The sequence below is a fragment of the Columba livia genome, chromosome Z (genome assembly GCF_036013475.1).
Source record: "Columba livia isolate bColLiv1 breed racing homer chromosome Z, bColLiv1.pat.W.v2, whole genome shotgun sequence".
Taxonomy (NCBI): domain Eukaryota; kingdom Metazoa; phylum Chordata; class Aves; order Columbiformes; family Columbidae; genus Columba; species Columba livia.
The window spans coordinates 4417514-4439593 of NC_088642.1; the positions used below are offsets into that span (position 1 = coordinate 4417514).

General features: G+C 40.9%; 1 long non-coding RNA gene across 1 annotated transcript in view; it reads right to left on the reverse strand.

Annotated features, from left to right (window-relative positions):
• The window catches only part of LOC110357420 (uncharacterized), a 57556-nt gene that overhangs the window by 14065 nt on the left and 21411 nt on the right, over positions 1-22080 (reverse strand). Inside the window, exons 2-3 of the long non-coding RNA XR_002411071.2 lie at positions 17605-17694; positions 17450-17498 (exon numbers count right to left, since the gene is read on the reverse strand). This is a non-coding gene — a long non-coding RNA (uncharacterized LOC110357420). The remainder of the gene's footprint in view (positions 1-17449; positions 17499-17604; positions 17695-22080) is intronic.

Consider the following 22080-nt stretch of genomic DNA (forward strand, 5'->3'; position numbering starts at 1 on the left):
GGTGTTTTTATGATTATTATTAATGCCTGAGCTTTGCATTTTCTATGCACAAGACATCATGGGGAAAATAATAACTTGCACATTGTACATATCTGTATGGAAAGTGGAGGAAGGCTTATAGAAATATACCCATCTGCACAGGGATTTGTTTTTAATATATTCATTATACGGTAGTGTGATTTTTTTTTTAATTTATTTTTTTTTTAATTTCTTTTAGTGCGGGAGCTGTTTCAGTTAGGTACACTTAAATAACAGAGCTTGTTTGGTGTGAACTTGCATCAGTTTACTGAAGCCGAGAGAATTGCATTGTTTTGTGTTGGGAGAAGTGATTCTTCTGATAACGTAATTTTCGAACTGTTCCACATACTTTTCATGTTGAGAGGAAGGAGAAGAGTAAAATTTCACTGTTTTATCTCTATTGATGGGAAGAAATAGGTACTCTATATCTCTCAAGATGAGACTGTATTTCTAGTATCTTCCTGTAGCTGAAATGGAAAACACTGTAGAAAGGTTTTGATCTGAAGCCCATTAAACTCAATGGGAAGATTTGTGTCGGCTCTTGGTAACGAGCAGTACTTGCTCTGTTTTAATGGCACCTGCTGGAAGTGTATCATTTGGCAGCTTTGTTTTGAGTAGTAAGGCATTTTATGAGCCTGCTCCAAAGTCTAGGAAAATCAACATGATTTTCCTCAACGATTTCATGACTTTTTTTTGATTGAGCTTCTTATAGATTAATTGAGGCAGATACCATCAGAGTGAACTTCTCTCGCAACAGGGGTGGTAGGAAGCACTTACCAGGTTATGATGACTTTCCAAGCACTTCTCACCACAGAAATAGGCTGATGCCACCAAAGTGGAAGTCACTAGACTTAAAAAATTACTGAGTGATCCTGATGTAGAGGAAGCAGCAGTCCTGGCACATCCGTAAAGATAGTCCAACTGTTCACAGCTTCAAGCCTGGCAGATGCTTGGGGAGCCCATTGACTTTCCATGGGTTAATTTCAGACTTCATTGAAAGGTTAGTTATGTATTTACATGCTAACACACTTGCCATCCTGCTGGTTGGTAATGATGTGTTAATTTGAACTTGGGTCTTTTACCTGGAGTTTTTCTAGTTAATACTGGTAAGTCTCTGCATTTTGGAAAATATAGAATCATAGAATCATTTTAGTAGGAAGAGACTCTCAGGATTGAGTCCAACAATAACCTAACTCTAGCACTACACCGTGTCCCTAAGAAGCTCGTCAAAACATCTTTTAAATCCCTCCAGAGATGGTGACTGCACCAATTCCCTGGGCAGCCTGGTCCAATGCCTGACAATCCTTTCTGGGAATAATTTTTTTCCTGATATGCAATCTAAACCTCCACTGGAGCAACTTAGGGCCATTTCCTCTTTCCTGTCAGTTGTTACTTGGGAGAAGAGACCAACACCCTCCATGACACAACCTCCTTTCAGATAGTTGTAGACAACTCCGTTCAAATAGTTGTAGACAACAATAAGACCTCCCGACAGCCTCCTGCTCTCCCGGCTGAACAGCCCCAGTTCCCTCAACCGCTTCCATCACACTTGTGCTCCAGCCCCTCACCAGCTTCGTCGCCTCCTCTGCACTCTCTCTAGTTCCACAATGTCCTTCTTATGATGAGGGGCCCGAAACTGAACACAGGATTCAAGGTGTGGCCTCACCAGTGCTGAGTACAGTGGCACAATCTATTCTCTAGTCCTGCTGGCTGCACTACTTCCGATACAAGCCAGGATGCTGTTGGTTTTTTTGGCCGCCTGGGCACACTTCTGGCTCACGTTCAGCCAGCTGTCAACCAACACCCCCACATTCCTTTCTGCCAGGCACTTTCCATCCACCCTTCCCTGAGCCTGTACCGTTGCCTGGGGTTGTTATGACCTGAGTACATGACCCGGCACTTGGCCTTGTTAAACCTCATACAACTGAACTCAGCCCAACAATCCAGTCGGTTGAGAGCCCTCTGTAGAGCCTTCCTGCCCTCCAGCAGATCAGCACTCCCACCCAATTTGGTGTCATCTGCAAACTTACTGAGTGTGCACTCAATCCCCTCATCCAGATCGTTCATGAGTATAGAAAAACTGGGCACCTTGAAGATTCAGCTGGACAGAGTGGTGGGCCATCTTTTCTAGACCATGCTTTTGCCAAGAGTTCCTTCCAACCTGGTATTCTATGGTTATTGGACAACAAGGAGCAAGCTGTTGCTTAAAAGTGTGAGCTAGCATGTGAAAATGTGATTCTTCAGTCACTAAGTGCATGAATAATGTTGCTTCTGTGAGTAATGCTGCTAAGTCAACAATGAAACATTCATGTTAATAACCTACCTATGGCTAAGTCTTTGCAGGGGTGCAATCTCATGCTCTCACCTTTTGCTGCAAGGTCACTGTGTTTCCACAGCTGCCAAGTTAACCAACAAGGCACCAGTGGCCTTTATTAGATACTCATAGTTACTGTTCCTTAACATAACATGACCTTCCTCAATGAAGCCTGAATGAAAAGGTCATTGATTTACTGGCTGTAAAGTGATGTTTCCTCACTGGCATCTAAGAATTTATTTAAACCATGGTTTTACCAGGAAAATTGCTCATTATTTTAGATTCACATCTCTGCTTTCAAAGACATTTTAGAAACTAGTAAAAATGCAAAGAGAATACATTTCCCATCACTGACTAAGCAAGAATACCTGCCAGAAACTGTGTTTTGTGAAGGTTTCATGCTTGTGGCTGCACTATCTCACTTCTACATGGCTACAGAATTTGGGAGAAAAGCAGAAAGCACTTATTCTGCATCGTAAAATTGTTGCTTTATTTGGTGGTTTCCATTTCCTACCTGATAATTATTGTTTTGCTACAGCTATTCTGAAGCTTCATAGTGGAGGATCATCATTTTCATGGTTGCTCTATTTCATAAATGGTGAAAGGACTATAATATGTGGAAAAAACAAAACAAAAGAATATGTGGCTTTTTTCCTCAAGGTAGTATAATTTTAGAGGCAAAGTTCATAAAAGAAAGAGGAAACTTTCTTCTGAGGATGCCCTGATAAGTACTAGTTGAAGGAAAGACCCGAAGCACCCTGGGATCATGGATTGAAGGGAGGAGGAGTGGATTTGGGTGGGATCAGGCAATTAGGAAAGCTTGTTGAAGATCAGGATAGATCAATATTTTCCAAACTTTAAAAATTCAGAAGAACTAATTTGTTTGGACAAAAAAACAAAATTTAAAAAAAAAAAATCCAAGGATCATCTTGTGCAGTGTTACTCCAACAGGCTATATCTATTACAAGAACTTCTTAGGAAGATGGCTTGACATTCGGTACTCAGTAATTTCTTTGTTCTGTTTCAATTTTTTTTTTTTTTTTTTTTTTTTTTAACTCTTTTGTTCCTCAGACTGTGATCCTGTGTGAACTTACAAGAATTTTAGTAGTCACTTTACGGATGCCATTCTGACACCTTGCAGGTACTCAGTAGTCCATATACCACAGCCTGAGAAACACAGGACAATTTCTCAGGCTACAGCCAATCTAATTTGCTATAAAGCTGTGATATTGCGAGCTTTTTGATGTATAAGTAATTTAATGTCTATGGGCGGGGAACTGGCATAAGTCACTCTGACTTGTTTTAGCTTAAATTTATTTTTCAGTTCCTGATATATCTTGTTGAAAGCTGATTAGCTGTGTTTTTGATTGACTGCTATACCACTTCTTTTTAAAAGCAGTGATGAACTCCTAAAAATCATAATATTAACAAAAACTCCTTCCACTACCTCTGACAATGGTTACTGAAGTTTGCCCATGTTTTCCAGTGTTCTTTTTTTTGTTGTTTCACCAGATATGCACACACACATATATGTCCCTACCTATGTATACATATATAGACACACACACACACATATATATATATATATATGAAAAGTTATCTATTTTCTTGTTCAAGTCCTAAAGGTGGTGGGTATTCAGGTAGAATATTGTTAAACCTGTATTTTGAGAGGAGCTTAAAGCTGGCTTCTTCACATGTACATTTTGCGTGCAGCTCACAGTTTAGAAGTGTAAATACGACTTCTGGATTAGTGCAGATATGTAGTGAATTCCAAACCACTGATGTAGTAATGATGTTGACACCAAATGGCCGTTCAAATGTTTCTGATGAGTGTTTGCAGCTGACGAGGTTAGTTCTCCTTCTGTCAGAATGGTGAGGATATTCGTGGGATTTTGTTCTTTTTCTGTGAAGCTTCTGTTCCTTTGCAGTGGTGAACCTAATATTACTAACCAAGCCTGAAGAGAGGGTTACAGTTTTAGAATATGCCTCATAACTGGAATACTTGGATAGGTCTGAGTAGAGAACCTCAACTTATTGCCTTGCACTTATTCTGTGACTTAAGATAAATATTACGGATAGGATGCAGTATCAGGTTATTTAAAAAAAAATACTGTAATCCAAGGACTACTTAATATCTAAAAACATTCTCTACCATGTTCTACATATTAGAAATGGTTATTAGAATACAAAATCTCTGTGTTGCAACCTAGGAAGAAGTTCAGATGAATATACAAGGATGGTCTTGGATCTGTTGTGGCTTAAATTAAAAAAGCAGAGTCTAAAAACCATTGGTCTTTACAAATGCTGGGATTCAGGTCTGCTCTGATGAGGTTTATGGTTCAGGTCCATCTTTATAATAACATTATGCTAACTTTAAGAAAGACTTCAAAGCAATTTAATAGGTAAATCAGCAAATGATTATCAGTTCCTAGCTGAGTCTTCTTTAATTTTTGTTTTGTTTTCAGCGGGTATAAACAGTGCAAGTACTTCAGTTATGTGATTATTCATGCAATGAAATCTTTAGCAAAGTTAATGTTTTAATTAAAAAAAACAACATTTTTTTTGATAACTAAATAACCAATGAATAAAATGATGTATTCATACTGACAAATGACTAGTCTTCCTTAAATAGAAGCAGGCACATTTTTGCTGTTTGTCTGCGCTTCTGGACATAAGAAGCTCCTTCTCTAGATGATCCAAAGGACACCTTTACCTCCTGGTGAAGGCAATGGAGGGAGTTGTTGACATTGGTGGTGCACACCCGGGGAGGTGAGCAGTCCCCAGCTGCACAAACAGTCAGATTTGCGAATGTAAAAGAAATTAATCTGATCTTCTGAGTCAAATCCAGGAAAGGGCTGTGCATCTGAAACTCTAGACTGCTAAGAAAGAAAAGAGGAATTCCATGTGATGTGCGCCTATAGGATTTTACCTAATTGAATGGGACTAAATTATATAGAAAATGCATCTGTTCCAATAAAAACACACCCTTTTCATGAGCATATTCTGCCACCTACTTTTTCAGCTCTCAGTCAATTTCTTAACAAAATAGTATCTTCTGGAAAATACAATTTCATAATAAGTGAAAAAAGTATTCCAGGGGTTGGCTGAAAGTCCAGTCATTTTGAAGAGGTAAAGGTAAAAGGCATCAATTGAAGTTGTTGCTGTCAAGTACATTTTTTTCATTTCAAGAAGGTAAAAATATTTTTCTCTGGCTTTTTTTTTCCTAAGTAATTTTTGACTACTTTTTTTTTTTTTTTCTTTTTTTTTTTTTTTAGTGGAATGTAATGCCAGCAATACCCCATGTAATGTACATATTTATAATGCATTCTTCTATATGTGTCAGACAAATACAGTTTACAGCAGTTTACAGCAGTCTGGTACAGGAGAAGTGACCGGGCAGAGGACAGTCAGCTCTTGGTTCTGCTGCAGCCTGACTTTGCACTGTAAGATACAGCTCTTCTGCAAGAACTGGTTTATTATCCAATACATGACCTAGCTGGAGCATCAGGGTTTAAAATAAGCTGTGGCTTCTGGCATCCAAAAAAACAAAAGTGGAGCTCAAGCCAGGTGGGAAAGCTGGATGGACTGTTCCCTCCGGTTAGGTGTGATGTGGTGCAGTTGGGTGAGCTGGGCTCATCCCGTTAGGGCGAGAGAGCTACAGCAAGGTGAACCAATGTGGCTGAAGAAGTGTGATCTGTGGTGGTCCTGCTCAGGGTCGATGTTTTAGCCCTGTTGAATGGAGCTTAACTTCGAGGTTCAGAAATGAGGCTTCAGGTCCCGAGCCGGGGGAGGTGCTGAACTCAGAAACATTTAATGTGTGTTTTTTCAAGATAGGCTCACTGCGTAAACCAAAAAATAACTCCGGTATCAGCCTGCCAGTTGTAACCATTCTTGTCACCCAGTGCTGCACACTGTATTTTGAAGAATTAAGCCTTACACTCATGACAGAAAGTTGTCACAGATGCAATTATAGATGTTGTATGGTTAAATTCCAGTGTAATATGTATTACCAACCATCAGTTACAATAATCACCATACAGATATAGTCTGTTCCCTGATAAAATGCAGAGGTTTGTAACAAACTATACATTAGGCTCACTGAGAAAGCCCTGCCTGGGCCTCAATGCCTTTTATCCACTTTAATTGTTATTGCTTGTAGTTGTATGGTACCTGGGGGATAATTATTATCATATTGTGTGTTCTGAAAAGGCAGAAGTCATTCAGGCAGCTGAATTGAGAAAATGAGAACTAGAAACTTGGATGAAGGAAGAGGTTTTCCTCTCCTGGCCAGGTTCTTCTTACTGGTTCAAAGGCCACCTGTGAACTGGATCACAGAATAATTCAGGTTGGAAGGGACTGCTGAGGATCATCTAACTCTGCCTGTCCTGTTAAGTCGGGTTAGCCTATCCCAGATACTTGACTTGGCATTGGGATGTTTCCACCAGCTCATATCTCCAGGCTGTTAAATTCTCTCTGAATAAGAGCTTTGCCTTCCAGAATGTGAGTCTCTCTCAGTCCATCATCAACAAGCTTGCTGAGAAGGCATCCCATTCCCTTGTCCAGGTTATCAGTAAAGAGCTTGAAGACTATTATCTCCCGTCGCAATCCCTGAGGTGTGTCACTGGCAGCTGGCCACAGGTTGGACTTTGTACAACTGACCACCACCCTATAAGTTGGGCAATCCGGCTGATTTTCCACACTAATCACAGAATTTTTATTTAGTTTATATCTTGGCAATTTGGCTTTTTTGGGACACTGTGTCAGAATCTTTGCTCAAGTCAAGGTATATAATGCCTACTGCTCTCCCTTTGCACCCAGAGCCAGGATTCAAATCTAAACATAAAATATCACATTAATTTTGCAGAGTGGGAAGTTGAGGCACAGACAGTTGAATTGCTCACTGGCTTCTAGGGCCATGATAAAGAATATTAAGAAAGTAGAGATGATTTCTTGAGGGGTTTGTATATTTTGCAGGGGTGAGGACTGTTTTCTCCATGTTGGTAGGAGCAGGTACAATACAGTTGTTATTGTACAAGAGTGCTGCATCCCCACAGCACACCATCTATTTGCCTGTGTGTGCAATGTACCATTTTAATTACCCTGTGTTTACTCTCTTTATGGACATCCCTTCCATTATTTGAAACTAGGCTTCAGTACATCAGCCTTGTCCACCAGCACAGGTCAAGAATTCCAACCAAAACATTTGCCCTAATTTAACTAAATCAGGGGTACACCATATTTTTTAGTTTAACAAAGGCATCTCAGCATTTAGATCATCTTTCTTCTTTCAGCAGCTGCCCCTTGTCTGGCGTGTAAATTAAGAGCTCTTGTGCTAAACATTGATTTTCCTCCCCAGTACTAGTATCCCAAGGGGACACATCCTGCTGGGTTTATTCTTGAGGAAGCCCATTCCACGGCTGCACAAAGCTGGCATTGTCAGGAAGATTTAGCTCCCGATGATAAAACATCTTTCATTGTGAATTCTTCTCATCATAAGGAGCTTACAAATCCTAAATCACAGTGGGGCCACCCTTTCTTTTGCTCTCAGTGCACTATCGTAACTCTTCCACCTTAACTATCAGAGGAATGCTGTCTATGCCTCTTATCATGCCTGGGTCAAAGGTGAATATCTGAGCTTCTAGGTCACGGCAATACGAAGTGCTGTGAAATATGGTAGCAACAATCTTTCAGAAATCTCTGAGGCTGCTCTGTAAATGTACAAACGGGCCTGTCTGACTCTGTTTTTTGTCTTCCGCTGCAGACTTGATGGTACCTTGAAAGAAGAGGTTAAAAATCCCTCTGAAAGCAGCTTCTGCATCTGGGGCAGTGAGATGGAAAGGCCTGGGTTTCAGCCGTTGATAGTATTGGGGAACAGCTGGCAGAAGAGTTTACATAGCTATCTCTGGTCTGCAGTTGAGCTCACAAGCCTTTGCAGGCTTGATGCAGGTTGCTAGTGTAAATAGACACTGATTGCTCTTGGAGTCATTCAGTAACATTTCAGCACTCTTTCTCCTTAAAAGAGAGGTGTTTTTTTTTTGTTTTGTTTTGTGTTTTTTTGTTTGTTTGTTTGTTTTGTTATTTTGTTTTTTGTTTTTTTCTCTTCCTGCTGGACTTCTGGCTTTTTATTTGATCTCTACTATTTCTATGTAAATAAGAAAACAGGTTAACTGACCACTCTTGGCCTCCACAGAGAACTGCATCTTTTGGAAGTCTTTGCGGAGTCTGGATAAATCTTGGGTGTGAAGCACCAAGGTAAATGAAAATAAGAAACAGAAGAGCCTCCCTGGGCTTGTGGCAGGCAGCAGGGAAGGCTGGAGGAGCTGTCAAACAAAATGTTCTTTATTCTGCAAAGCATAGGGAGCAGTGTGCATGCATGGTAATTAGAGGAGAAAGGCCAGCCGCTGCTGGTGTGTTCTGAAGCCATAATAATCATAATCGAAATACAAAACTCTGTGAGGTGGAGTATGATTTCCTATCGCTGGGCATGCAGAGGGAGCATGGAGGCTTGCTTGCCTCTTGTTGCTGAGAGCAGGACACACAAAGGAGTCTTTTCCTCTCTGCGTTTAGGTAATGGGTAGCATCTAAATAGACTGCAGGTCACTCTCTCAAAAAACCTGTTGCATTTCCATATCCCCAAAAGGAATCAACATAAAGATGTATTTCACATTAGTGCAGCAAATATGCTGTAATAATACTGTGACATTAAATTTAACATTCACTCAGCAGCAGATAGCAGTCCCGCCATCACGTTCTACTCAAAGTTCTTTTGGTCTCTTCAGGGCTTCCCTTGCCCCTTGTACTCCCCATCTCCCATCGTATCTCGCCTCTCCTCCCCAGCATGCTTAATATCCCAAAACTTGCTCTCTAATTGCTGGGGTTATGATTTGCAACCTGTCCAGTGGTCCTGGGAAGTGAAAAACAGCCCTTTCAAGTGTGGAGAAATCAATGTCTCCAGTCAAAACACAGGGATGTGTTTCTAGCTAATTCAGAGGTTCGGTGATGACAAGCCCCATCAGACATTGATGGCTGGCTGTGAAGTGTGCAGCAAAGTCAGGAACTCACCCCATGGGAAGGGAAAAGGGCTTTTTCTTTTTCACTTTCCTCTTTGGTACTCAACTTATACGATTGCAGACACCAAGGAAAAAAGAAAGGGGAGGAGGGGCTGACCCTGGACAATTTTAAAGCCTGTTTTCAATCAAACCGATATTTTTTTTCCGAAGGTCAGTGTTCCTCCCACCCCCCTGGCTCCACTTCCTCCTGCCCTTTTCTGAGGTCTAATGTCAAGTTATTTTTTTAAGAGTTGTGACAAGAGACTTTGCAGGCTTCAGATTTTTGATGTCATAAAGTACAATTGGATACATAAGAAGTATGAGGACTAGAGGAAAATAAAGGTCTCAGGCCTGGCTGATTTTTGGCATATCTTGACTGAATAGTAATGCTAACAATTACAACAGAATTATTAAATAATATTGTACTGATTAAAAAGAGCAATTGGAAAATGTAAGAGATCTAGTGTGATACGTAGAAAAAAATAGTTTCTCCATTAATTGAATAGTCAAAATGTGAAAATGAACCAAAATTTTCATTTACAGTTTGGAGAGAACCAGAAAATAATAGATTTTAAGTTCAGAAATAGACCTTAACCTGTCTGCTTTTTCAATCTCGTGTGTAATAAAGCTTGAAAATTCCATCCAGCTTTTTCAAAGTTTGAGAAATAGTAGTTTAGTTTCCCCTTTCTCCTTGCCGTGTTTTAAAAAGGGGAGGAGGTAAGCAAGGGCATTAAAAAGTTGATATGAATTTTCCCTTGTGTTGCAATGTACAGGTGTAAATCTTGACTTTTTTGAACACGCTCATACATACACAGCCACTAGGACTGGCACAACAACTTGCTTCTTATCACACAGTCACAAAATGGTTTAGCTGAGATCTATTACATGCCATTGGCAGGAGGTCACTCCCAGACCCTTGTCCTAATACAGGCAGGCTGAAAGTTTTTGAAGAGGTTCCCACTAGCATCTGTGCATGGAGGGAAATACCTGAGTTCTATCTTTTCTTCAGTTGTATTCACCTGTGTTGAAGAGCAGAAAAGTTGTGGATACTTACTGCAAATGTTGTCAATGGATGACCCCAAATACACTTCTATAAAGAGCAAGTGAAACAATGCATACCTTGTAACATAACTGTGACTTTCCCCCATGTACTATGCATGTAACTTTGAGATTTCTATATATGAAGGTTGCTTTTGTCCTTATGCTAATAATACTGATACAGTTGTATGAAAGGGAGAATGACATGTGTTCTTATACTGACTGTGATGCTGGTCTGGCTGGTATCACTGAAATCTTGCTGGATGTTCTGAAAAAAACAAGAAGATCCCTGGATACTGAAGGAATTATTGTAAAGGTAGTGGATATTTTTTCAGGTTTAACTAGGTTTTTCAACTGGTCTAAGTAACTACTGCATCTTGTTTGCAATCATGAGTATGGGCAAAAATATCTTGACCTGAAAATGAGCAACCACAAAGTATTATTGCCCCATAAATTGTTGTACATAACATTTCAGATGTATATACACATATTTAGTCACAGAGATGCGAAAGGAAGGATAACAAACATCACTTTTCAACTTAAAGACTAGTAATTTGTGCTTTAACAAGCTGTCTTACATGCTTCAAAGGAGGAAAAAAAGGGTATTTTTGAGCTCCTTAACCTAATTAATTAAGGCAATGAAAAATTACATATGATCAATCATAATAATTTCTAGAAGATGTATTTCAGAAAAAGCAAAATTTTCAAGTGCACACACTAAATGATAGGCTGAAATCACAGGATAATACAGTTTGGGAGCAACCTCTGAAAGTCAAATCTTCAGCTCAAAGGAAGACCTAACCAGATCAGATAGCCCAAATCTCTGCTGAGGTAATGAAAAAATCGGTAGAACTTTGTGTCTTGGGATACCTCAATGTGCACATCATTCCTCAATTTGTATCTACCACCACTCAGCATTACTGAGGTGTGCTGGGTGCCAATGCTGAGATTACTTCCTCAAGGAGCGGAACACCAACTCCAGCTCTGACACCTCCACATGCACATCACAGTATCACAGTATCACAGTATGTTTGGGATCAGCTAGCAGAGCACACCAATTTCTCCCTAGGGGCATAGGAGGCCACCCGGTCCTCATCAGTTTTAGAATGCTGCCCCACTGGGACAAGCCCAGCTACAACCCCATCCCCCTTCGAGCCTAGTTTAAAGCTCTCCAAATGAGCCCAGCTAATTCCTGCCCCAGCATCCTTTTGCCCCTGCGAGATAAACCTTTCCTGCGTGGCACTGTCTGGACTGGTGTCTTATAAAACCAACCATTATCAAAAAATCCAAAGCCCTGCCTGTAGCACCAGTCTTGGAGCCAACCATTTAGAGACTGAATTTTCCTATTCCATCCCACATCGTCACTTGAAGATGGAAGGAGTGAAGAGAAGATCACTTGAGCCCCTGAGTCTTTCATCATCCTTCCCAAGACCTTGAAATCGTTCTTCATTCCCCTCAGATTACAGGAAGCAGCTTCCTCCCCATCTGTCTGGAAGACCAGCAGCGGGTAGTAGTCTGTTGGATGTACCAGTTTAGGGAGCTCTCTAGCGATATCCTTGATCTGGGCTCCAGGTAGACTACAAACTTCCCTAAGATGAGGGTCAACTCTGCATATTGGGCCCTCTGTTCCTTTCAGAAGGGAATTTCCTATTACAATCACCCTTCTTTCTCTCTTATCAGAGGCAGTCTTAAGTTGTGAAGTCAACCGCCTCTTCCTATGTGATCTTGTAGGCAGGCTTGGCACCACCTCCTCACCTACCTCTTCTTCAAGATCCAGGGCCTCAAACCTATTACGGAGGGGCACCTGGGGAGACAAAGCAGGCAGGGTGGGGGGCTGCCCATGACGCCGAACCGGAATATGCTTCCAACCCTCATTGTCTTTTAGGTCCCCTACCTCTGCCTGACAGCAACAAGGGTGGGGCCATCTCAGGACTTCTGCCTCTGTCCGAGAGGGCAGGATGTCCATCTCCTTTTGGGGGGTACCTCCCTGGGACCTTTCCAACTGGCACGTCAGGGTGTTACTCCACCAGTCGATCTCCCTTTCGCACTCCCTGATGGTCCTCAGCGTCTCAACATCCTCCTTAAGTTTCACAACCATGTTGAGCAGGTCTTGCACCTGCTCACACCTCACACAGGTGGATTGCTGGCCTCCCTCCCCCGGCAGCAGCAGGCTCTGGCACTCCCTGCGGCCGGAGACCTGAACAGCCACCGTTCAGGACAGAACCTCCTCAGTCTGTGTTGCCACAGTCTGTTTGAGACAAGCTCTCCTCCTGGAGGCGACCATGGTCGTCAGCAGTCTGGGATGCTGGCAATAAGTCAGAGGGGCTGACAAGCAACAAGTGCTCTCTGCACCCTGCTGCAGAAGCTACCACACCTGCTGCTGCAGCCCAGTGCGGGTGGGACTCACCTGCTACACAACCCGGTTGCACCTCCCTACACCTGGTGGGCAGCAACTAGTTGCTGCCTTCCCAAAGGATTTTTCAAGGCAAGGGGAGGGGGTGTGGTCGCCGTCACCATGGGAACGCCCCCCGCCACGTCAGCCGCTCTCTCGCAATGGCTGCCGGGGCTGCGGGGATTGGGACTCGACGGGAATCACGCTGTCCATGTACATTTCCCGCTGAGCTTCCTAATCTCGGCTGAACCTCGTGGTCGGCTGAGCCCCGCCAGCTCCGGCTCTCACTGGGCTGGCTCCGATCAGCTGACTGATCATGCCCTTCAACATGAGAATCTTCCAAGCTACTCTAGCACTGTTCCCTCAGAAAATACATTTCTATCAGCTTTAGGCATCTAAATTATAATGGAACTAGTTTATTCAGGTTCTTTTTCAGCCCATCAAGAGAAACAGGTTATTTCAAAGCCTGATCCAACGTACTTTAGGATTTGATGAACTGCCTTTTGAAACTATTCTTTCTCTCCACTGATTGTAGGGAAAAAATCTGATGTGATACCTGTAATGGAGCATTCAACTGACTAAATAAAAGTATCCAGAAAGCAAGTGTCTTTATCACTTCACTAGACAAATACCTTTAGCTCACTCTATAGTCGGCAGAATAAAGGGCATGATTTAACACATCCTATAGCAGATGTCTTTCACAGGCAGATGAATCTTCAATGCCTAAATTTGATCAGTTATATCCCAACCTTTATGTCTGGAACCTTGCTGAGGTCTGGTCAAGATTTACCTGTAGGCTGACTCAAGAACTGACTCAGACAAATGTCTTTTAAATAGCCAAGTTCGAACTTTGCAATCAAGGTAGACATCTTACTAAAAACGCTTGATAGACTTGATTAGGAAAATGCTATTTTAGCTTTATGTCTTGTTCAGGTATAATTCTAAATGTTTAAGTTAAAAAGGTGAACCTGCTAGAGACTGATTTATTTCCCAAGGAAATAAATAGGAAGTGGTTATAGGAAAATCAGAATGCAGCTGAAATGGGAAACAGCCCACTGTAACTCTCATAGTACTCATCACTTTTTCAGTTTCCACTTCCATTGCAGTTTCTTCCACTGACTGGAATATTTAGACAAATTTCAGTTAATTTTAAAAGGAATTATTTTCTTGTTCTTGTTCTCAAGAAATGTAAAGAACTCTAGAGAACATAGTCATTGAGCCTCAGAGAGTCTTGTCTTCAAGAGTGACCAAGGTAACGTATTTCAGAGAAAAGGAGATGATAGATGCCTACAGTAGTTCTGACAAAAGTAGCCCCAAGGAGTGTTTCCTTCCCAACTCCAAATACTTAAAAGGTTAGTTTAAGTCATGAAGCAGGAAGGATTGCATTAGTGTGGTAATACGAAGAATTGCATAGAATTCTCTCTTGAGTATGTTGGGTTTTAATGTGGAAGAAGAGAGTTTTCAGGTCAAGATGAAAGGAAGAAGCACCTTAGTAAAGCAGAAGCTGTGAGATTCTGATTCTCAAACCTGCCCACAAATTGAAATTGTTTTACACAGAGCATCGGAAGATTCTGGCAGATTTAACTTTCTGGTAAAAGGAAACTGAGACTGAGTTAATGTTCTTAAGTACAAGTGTGAATTATATTTTGATTTCATAAAAGCTGATTTGCTCAGTAGTTTCTTGTTCCAGACCTCATTTAGATTTCTTCATGACTGCAGCATTACTGACAAAAGCAAAAACCAAAACCCACACCAGAAGAAGGCTGATGTTTAAGTGGAAATGTTTAAGATGTTTAGCTATTTCTTAAAAATCTGAGTGATTTTTGTATGAACAGGTAGGCATCTGTTAGAGTGAATTTTCACTGAGCAGCTTAATTAGCTCTTTATGTTATTTAATGTTATGATAAATGACTTACCAGAAGTTATTAATTAAAGTATTAAAGTCTCATTATTTGTTAGTAATGGGGCATATGGGAAGAAGAAAAGGAATAGGACTTTATTATTAACATATTTCAGGGAACAGTGAGTAAATTGGATAAACAGTGGAAATATACATCTGGCTGCTTCCATTTTTTTTATAAGTCATTTAATCATTTATACTTGTTGCAGGAATCCTATAAAAACTCATGTATGTCCAAATACTTTAAACTAATAGTACTGTTGGCTGATGGTTAAAATAAACATTTCCACAGCCAACTTGAGGAAAGTGGGACTTCCTCAAAGGGAGTCCTTGGCTCCTCAGTGTACATCTGTCTCTATTTAGCCACACATTAAGCTCACTGTGTGAATGGTCATTTCACTTTGGCATATTTTTAATAGTGGATATTGTAAGTGATTTGCTCATTACTGGGCTGATTAAGCACTGTGTGTCATGATGACAGGAGATGAACCTCGGTGTCTCTTCTCACCCTTTCCTGTGTCACACCTTTGGGGAGTGAAGACTTGAACTTCTCACTCTTCCATCAAGGGCTGACCTTCAAAATCTCACATTTATTCAGGAGATGAGACTGTTTGGAGACCAGGGTTGCAGTTTCTCTCACCTGCCTTCAGGTGTCTATGGTGCATGTGTGTCTGACTTAGGTTTCTAGGTTCCCATTATGTGGTCACTATTTGGGTGCAATATGAAATTAAGGGTATAATAAATCTCATCAGAAGTGTTACACAAATGTAGTCAGGGGAATTTACCCCTGAATGCTATTGATAATGGTGTTAGATTTCATTCACTTATGGTGGGAAACCAGATAACTTGAACAGGCAGTTATTGATACTGCAGGTATCTTCAGTCAGGAGGGAGGAATCTCAATGTGGAATTACTTGCCAGTGTTTTGCTGTGGTGTATTTTGTGATCACACAGTTCTTTCACAATGTAAATGTGGGTTCTTTGAGAATGCATGGGAAAAACCCAGTCTAACAGTGATGAAGGCTAGAATTACTCTGTCAAGTTCACCCTCTGAAAGGAAAAGTTATTGCAATGGAGGAAAAGATCCATGTTGGATAGCTCTGCAGCTGGTGTGTTTTATAAGTATCAGAGAATCTAATTGGAACCCTTTTAACTTTCAGTTAATTTCCTTCAGATGACTTGTGTATTGTGTTCTCGTCTTTTGTGAGTGGTTCCTCATTCAAAGTTCTGTCTAAGGCTGGTGCTCAGAAAGTATTACCTTATTTCTCTGGTAAGACAGAAGCAGTTCTGGTTGCACATAGAAGCAGAGTGTGCCTGTAGGCCCAGCAAGGGTTTTGTAACTTCCACTTAGACTTCAAGTCAGGCATGCAAAGGAGACAGATGGAGACAGACTCCATCAAAAGCCCCATGGTACCCCCTGTTTTAATGAAATGAGTGAGTAGATCTCTAAGGGTCCCGTAATTTATTTGCACTCTTAAGTAAAAATAAAATCTGCTACAGAAAATCTGAGTCAATCTTCTCAGATATCTGCTGAACCTCACAGCAGGTCTCAAAGAGATCTTGAAAATTGTTCCTAATGTACAACCAGTGTAAAAACTTAATCAAAAGAATCAGCACAGATTTTGGTCTTTGTCCAAAGAGAGAGAGAAAGACAGTTGTTTGGTTGTGTTTCAACAATGGGATAAAAAGGAGAATTCTGAGTCCTATTTGACATTTCCTCCCCACCACAACATTATTATGACCTTGGGAAAAAAGCTAACAAGATCAAGAGCAACATGAATGCATTGAAATTTGAAAAACTCAATAGGGTTTACATTTTGTCTAATTATGCAGTATGTCAGCTAGAACAAGGAGGAATGCTGTGCTCAGCTGTGGAAATATTTCTGGTCACTGAGATATATTTTGGCTAGTTTACCTCCCCACAATGAGAAAGTGTCATGTGCCAAGCTGAAACACTCTCTTTGCTGATAAATTCCAAGTGTATGCATATGGAGGGAAAAAAGTGTTCACAATAAAAGCACGGAGGTGAATTACCGCTTGGGAAAAAGATCTTCAGGTCAGTGTTGAACATCATTGACAATAACATCTCATGTTCAAAATTGTTATAAAATGTGAATAAGAAAAAAACAAACCAAACCAAACCAAACCAAAACCAAAAAAGCGCTAGTAATTGTATAGGTCTGTGGATTGTCTATATCTGAAATAAATCTCAGAAATGGTGTGGGAGAATAGTACAAAGTAAAGTGGTGCAGACTGACTTCCATTTAAGGAGAAGCTAGGCTGCAGTCTTAACAGCTTAAAAATGAGAAAACCAGAGTAGATGGTGGGTTGTGACTAATGTCCATAAAATCATGAATGTTTTATGGGGAAAGTACATAGCAAATAATGATTAGTGTTTTCACAGTTAAAAAATAACTATCAGAGGTCACTGAATGAAATTGTCAGGCAGTAGGTTTAGAGCAAATCTGATGATGGATTACTTCGTAATAAAATGTGTGGTTAAACTATTAACACATTGCCAGAACATATTGTGGAGGTCAAATATTAATTATTAGAGAAACAAGCTGCTGCTTGGAAAGTTCATACGGCAGTGGAAAAGGGATGTTATACCAAGAGAAGGGTACTATTTTACTACCTCATTGCTCAAATGTAAATTGTTTTCCTAAGTGTCTGCTGTTAATGCTGGTACAAATAAATAATGAGCTAGATAAGCCTTTGGTTTGACCTCTTATTCTTACCTTTCATATTATATTCTTAGGGTCTGACTGCCAGATGCACCCCTCCAACCTGGATGAAAAGACAAAAGAGTTTGGATATCCCAGACCTGATTGTGTGTACATACCAAGCCATAAGAACCTGTATTATGTATCAGGGTGGATGTGGTAGAACTTACCTGTCAGATGGTTGCAAAGGAAGGAGTGTAATACAGAGGCAGAAGTGACCAAAATGTGTTTGTCTGAGGAAGAGGGCCAGTAGGAACACCCTGTGTAAATAAAAAGGAAAATAATATGTCTCTCAGACTTATTTGCTTTACTTCTGTGTTTTTTAATGTCCTCAGTCAGAGAAAACACAACACCAAAGATTTTTTCCAAGCTAAAGTGAGCCCTTAAATAATTAATCTGGTTTGCATGGTACACCATTTGTATGGAGATGTTTTGAACAAATGGGTCAGTGGAGCTCAATCCCAAAGCATTTTCTTGGTAATTTTGGTGAGTACCCAAGGGTGCTAATTAGGGATTTTAGGGAGCCTGACCTTCCCTGAGAAGTCAAGACTTGATAAGAGTAGTTGAACACTTAAACATCTGGCCTATTCTGATTAGGTTATGTCATACTCTTTTTATTCAGCAATTAAAAATATTTGATCCCTGTATCTTTTGATTGTGGTTACTAATTTGGTTGCTTTTTATCTTTCTATCATTCAAATACAGACAAGAACAACAATGAGAAATGGCAAGCAGAGTAGAAGAACACAAAAATTTTGTTGCTGGAATACCAGAAAACATTGGGTAGATCTGAAGTGTATTAGAGAGATGGGTTTATTAACAAAATGCACCTTTGACTCCGGAAATGGAGAATCCAAAGATTATATTAATCTAAAGCAGATGCATACTAATACTAACGCTAATGCTTATATTAATACTCATAAGCACTGCTACTGCTACTAGTAATGAAAGTGTTGTTGAATACTTAGTAAGATGTTTGAAGAAATATCTTGCTGGGCCTATCAGTTTCTGGTGTATATGGGAGGGAAACGACGGTACTGAGAGAAGGCAGCTATCGAAATGCAAGAACTATGAACTTAAAAAATTATCAGTATGGATGACAACGGGAATTTAAAGTTTCAGTATCAGATTTTTTATTATTATCTTACAGCTTTTGCAAAGCTTTATAAACAAATAACTTTTTTATTTTAAAGTGTATGTGTAGGTAAACACCGTGTTAAAGTAGTTACCACTAAGGCACTGCCGATCCTTTTGCAGGATGGGAAGGTAAGAAAGGAATTATGTTTTGTGTACATTCTACACATAATGTAAGAAATAATATTTTAAAACAAACCAACACTTCTCATCTTCAAGTTTGTCAGAGAACTTCACACAGTAAATGTGTGTACGTGTGTCTGTGTTTGGAAATCCTGCCACATACATGCATGTATATCGGTGTATACTACTAAGACAGCATGAAAATGGCCCATATTACACAAAACCTGGACAAATGCTAAGTTTATGTAAAGGGTCTGACTGAATGACAAGTGGACACCTTACCTGAAAAATATTTAAGCTGTTGCTGTCCATCATTTTTAAATGCACTGAGTGCCAAGATAAAAATCCTCCTAGCATAAATAACAGAAAAATTATTATCCCCACAGCTCAGTGAAAAAAAAAAAAAAAAAGTAGAACAAAGCAAACATTTTTTTGTCAGTGCCTCCAATCGTAGGCACACATGTGCAGGCACACACATTCACACATGCAAAGAGGAAGAAACACTGAATCCCTTCCTCTTTCAGTATGAAGGTGTCCAACTACACCACTCATCTGGCTGCCAGGAAGAGGCTTAACCTCTTGCTCTCTCAGTTTTTTTCTGGGTTTCACTAATAAAGTATCATTATCTGTGAGGATTATAAAGAGTAGAACTATTACACTTTTGAAAACCCATTAGCCTATCTTAGAACCATAGAGTCATAAAATAGAACCATAGAATAATTTTGGTTGGAAGAGACCCTCAAGACAACTGAGTCCAGCCACAACCTAGCTCAGGCACTAAACCATACACCTGAGACCCCCGTCTATATGTCTTTCAAACACCTCCAGGGATGATGGTGAGTCCACCACTTCCCTGAGCAGCTTGTTCCACTCCTTCACAAACGTTTCTGTGAAAGAATTTTTTCATAATATCTAATCTGAACCTCCCCTAGCACCACTTGAGGCCATTTGCTCTTGTCCTATCACTTGTTACTTGGGAAAAGAGACCAAAACCCTCCATGCTACAACTTCCTTTCAGGTCAGTGTAGACAGCAATAAGGTCTTCCCTCAGCCTCCTTTTGTCCAGGCTCAGCCCCATCAGTTCCCTCAGCTTCTCGTCATAAGACTTGTTCTCTTGACCTTTCCCCAGCTCCATTTCCTTCTCTGAACTCACTCCAGCAACTCAATGTTTTTCTTGTTGTGAGGGACCCAAAGCTGACCCCAGGATGTGAGGTGCAGCCTCACCAGTGTCCAGTCCAGGGCACAGTCACTTTCCTGGTCCTATTGCCCACACTATTCTTGATGCACGCCAGGATGTTGTTGGCCTTTTTGGCCACATGGGAACACTGCTGGCTCATGTTTAGCCACTGTTGACCAACAACCCCAGGTTATTTTCTACCAGGCAGCTTTCCTGCCACTCTTCCCCAAGTCTGTAGTGCTGCCTGGGGTTGTTGTGAGAACCAAGTGCAGGACCTGGCACTTGACCTTGCTGAACCTCAGAAAATTTGTCTCAGCCCAACTACCCAGCCAGTCCAGATCCCTCTGTATGGCCTTCCCACCCTCCACCAGATCAACACTCCCACCCAACTTAGTGTTGTCTGCAAACTTACTAAGGGTGCACTCAATCCCCTTATTCAGATCATTGATCAAGAGTTTAAACAGAACTGGCCCCAATACTGAGCCCTGGGGAACATCACCAGTGACCAGCTGCCAACTGTATTTGAATCCATTTACCACATCTCTTTGGGCTCAGCTGGCCAGCCATTTCTTCACCCAGTGAAGAGTACAATCATCCAAACAATGAGCTTCCAGCTTCTTCAGGACAATGCGGCTGGAAACAGTGCCGAAGGATCTACTGAAGCCTAAGTACTCAACATTCACAGCCTTTCCCTCATCCACTAAATAAGTCACCTTGTCATAGAAGGAGATCAGGTTGGTCAAGCAAGACCCACCTTTCATTAACCCATGTTGACTGGACCTGATTTCTTGGTTGTCTTATATGTGCTGTGTGATGGCACTCAGGATGATCTGCACCATGATCTTCCCTGGCATCAAGGTCAGACTGAGAGGCTTGGAATTACCCAGATTCTCCTTTAGGCCCTTCTTGTAGACAGGCATCTCATTTGCCAACTTCCAGTCAAGTGGGACCTTTCCAGTTAGCCAGGACTGCTGATAAACAATGGAAAGTAGCTTGGTGAGCACCTCCACCAGCTCCCTCAGCACCCTTGGATGGATCCTTTCTGCCTCCATAGACTTGTGGGTGTCCAAGTGGTGTAGCAGGTCAGTAACCATTTCCCATTTCCCCAAGTAAGGGTTTCATTCTGTTCCCCATCCCTGTCTTCTGGCTCAAGGGGCTGGGTACCTGGAGCACAACTGAGGTGAAGAAGGCATTTAATACCTCAGCCTTTCCCTCATCTTCTGTCACTGTGCTTCCCCCTGTGACCAAAGGATGTGATTCACCTCCAAAAGCAATACAAAGGAGGGACTAGGACTAGAAAAGGGATCAGAGTAGCTCTCAGAAAGAGGAGCTAGTGAACAAACAGAGAGAAAATTTCATGGAATTGCTCAGCACAGTGAAAACAAATGTGACAGGGAAACGACTGTAGTCTCTAAGGAGTACAGAAATAGAACTGAAAGGACAAGTTACACAGGAAATGTGTATGAGCTGACCACATTTAAGTTTTAGCTGGTAATAACAGGAACAACAATTAAGAACAGGAGTTCAGGACCATCCTCTAACAGGAGAAGGATAGGATCCTCACACCCTTAGAAAGGACTTGCTGGCAATATAAGAATCATGTAGCCTTTGTGATCAAGAATGTCTGATCTGGTTTTCTGGTCCCCAGGCAACATCTTCTAGCACTTCAGCAGTGTAAGCACTGTGCATGTATTCAAACCAATTTCATTGCTGACATCTCTTTTCCTGTTCAGTCCCTCCAACTGTCTGTCTCAGCTTGTGAAGGTCTTTGAAATTGAGAATGCTCCCTCAGATGCCTAGTCAGCACCTAGTCCACTACTTACTTTTGTCCTAAGCACTACATTAAAAAACTACTATTAATACTGTAATGACCATTGCACTGAACTTAGTAGAGAACAAGAACTCAGGTTTTCTGTGTGGTCCTAATTCTGACCTCCTGTGCAAATGAATTGTAAGTATTAAATTATAAATCCTCATGCTTTAATTAAAAAAAGTCACTAAAACAATGAAATGCTTCATTTTATACATGGATTTGGCAGATGTCAATAATCATTATTTCTTTCTGAACTTGGGAAAACTTTGTTTTCTGAACTGAGCTGCAATTTGTATTTGCTTCTCTTTGTCTACACAAAAGTGTTCAAATAGAGAATACAAGAAGACCGCAAGGTCAGACTTCCACTCATTTTCAAGGATCCTTATATGTTTCTTGGTA